We start from the raw sequence: 2,625 nt of genomic DNA, 5'->3' as shown, positions 1-2,625 counted from the left end.
CAGATTGTTCATCCTCTGTCCTCCCCAAACCCCACCTCTCCCCAGCAAAATTCTTTCACCTATAAAGCTCAATAATTCGGTTTTTCTTTTTATCCTTTAAAAATTTTTATACGATTCTTAAAGGTTACTTTTCATTTACAGTTATTACAAATATTGGCTCTTTCCCCCGTGTTGTACAATACATCCTTGAGCTTATCTTACACCCAACAGTTTGTACCCCAATTTTCAACCCCGATATTGCCCCTCCCTCTTCCCTCTCCCCATCGATAACCACTGGTTTGTTCTCTATATCTGTGAGTCTGCTTCTTTTTTGTTATATTCACTAGTCTGTTGTCTTTTCTAGATTCCACATATAAGTGACCTCGTACAGTTCAATAATTCAGTTTTTCTGATAGACATCCTTTACTACAAAAGTCGATGAACCTACCAAGGATTCTAATTGTGAAAATATTTCTTTTCTTTTTTTTTTTTTTTTAAATTCTACCAGGAGAAATCATTTAGACCCTAGGATGAAGAGTTTTCTTCAATAGTTAATCTTTTTTTTTTTTAATAATTGTGTTTATTTTTACTTGTTGACAGTTTGCTTTATTTATTTATTTATGGCTGTGTTAGGTCTTCGTTTCTGTGCGAGGGCTTTCTCTAGTTGTGGCAAGCGGGGGCCACTCTTCATCGCGGTGCGCGGGCCTCTCACTCTCGCGGCCTCTCTTGTTGCGGAGCACAGGCTCCAGACGCGCAGGCTCAGTAGTTGTGGCTCACGGGCCCAGTTGCTCCGTGGCATGTGGGATCTTCCCAGACCAGGGCTCGAACCCGTGTTCCCTGCATTAGCAGGCAGATTCTCAACCACTGCGCCACCAGGGAAGCCCGTGAAAATATTTCTAACAGAACAAATTAAAGGCTGGACCTCTGGACAAAGACAACACTTTTAGTCTTAATTTAAATTCTGTAGTAGTTAACTCTCCCTCAAACAGCTTAGAGAGTTGGTATGGGGAATTCTTTTGTTAAAAGTTAATTGTTTATTGATCGGTTTGAAGTATTGATATATGTAAGCTTACTCCAGGAGAGAAAGAAAAAGCCTTTCCCTCTGCCCAGATGAAGGTGTGTTCACCTCCATCTACAGAGTGGAAAATCAGGCAAAGTAATTACAGGTGGAATAAGGACTGTAAGCTCCAGATTACTCTCAGGAAACATTTCTGAGTCTAAATGTACTTTTTAATGATCTCTTCCAATAGCACCATGCTAATTGGCTAATTTGGAAATGATATGAGACCCCATGTGCTTTAAAGAAAATCTGTTTGTTTATATATTTATTTGCACCTGAGACTGTCTTATTGCTGGCAGGACAAATGTTATTAAAACAGAATCACCTGCTTTTTTTTTTTTTCTGGGAATCTGACCTTTATTATTTTTTTTTTTTACATCTTTATTGGAGTATAATTGCTTTACAATGGTGTGTTAGTTTCTGCTTTATAACAAAGTGAATCCGTCATACATATACATATGTTCCCATATAACTTCCCTCTTGCGTCTCCCTCCCTCCCACCCTCCCTATCCCACCCCTCCAGGCGGTCACAAAGCACCTGAGCTGATCTCCCTGTGCTATGCAGCTGCTTCCCACTAGCTATCTACCTTACGTTTGGTAGTGTATATATGTCCATGACCCTCTCTCGCTTTGTCACAGCTTACCCTTCATCACCTGCTTATTTTAACCATATTTCTTTTTTAACAAACATACATGAATTGGATTATCCCTAGGGTTTCAGGAGGAAGTATTGGCATTTTGAGTGATGGGAAATTGCCACTTAGCCAGGAAATAAATGAGCTTTAAAAAGATTCCATTATTTTTTACAAGTTTATTATTGTAACTTTTTCGTAATAGAAGAAGTGCCCTTCAAGTTTACCCTCATTGTTGGTTTATGATTGGGGTGTTAACCTCTAAGGAGTCCAGCTCTTCACATCAAGCCACAATGAGTTTTCATAAGTGGTTATTACATAAAATAAAATTACCTTTTATTGGTCCCCATAATATTTCCAACAAGTTCCTCCATTTGTTAGCTATTTTGTGAGGAAAATTTATTGAGTTTATTTGTCTGGGCTAGGAAACAGTGACTTTTTAAAGTTTTTATGAGTTGAACATATTTTACTATTAACAAGACCATCCTGAACTCTAGAAACATGATTTAGGTGAAAACGTGGTGATATATTTGGGTATTTATTTATATTTCACATGAATATTTCACATTGCTGTACCTGTTTCACTAAGAGATGGAACTTCATGATCCAAACAGACTTCCCCTCTAGCTTACTATTGAAAATGTTCCTTTCCAGTCTAATTACTGCCACTAAATAATGAAAGAAGAAACTGCTAGGATCACCCTGGATTTCAGAAAGTGCAGTGATAAACAGTCTCCTCCCTCCAGCTTGACATTCTCCTTTTTTCTGAAAGTATTATTGAACGGGCTGCTGCTCTTCTGCACTGTGGGCTGAACCTCATCGCGAAGTTTAGAAATGTTAGGGTGCCCCCTATTGTTGCAAATGGGGAAGCACGGTTCTTTCCTTTTGCATTCAGGGAACAGGATTCTTCCAAAAGGAGTACTTAACCAAAGTTCACATAAGTGATGGTTAGTC

This window comes from Lipotes vexillifer, unplaced genomic scaffold, assembly GCF_000442215.2.
Source record: "Lipotes vexillifer unplaced genomic scaffold, Lipotes_vexillifer_v1.1 scaffold418, whole genome shotgun sequence".
In the NCBI taxonomy this organism is placed as follows: Eukaryota; Metazoa; Chordata; class Mammalia; order Artiodactyla; family Lipotidae; genus Lipotes; species Lipotes vexillifer.
The sequence above is the reverse complement of the archived record's forward strand: the minus strand, read 5'-3'. Positions refer to the sequence as shown.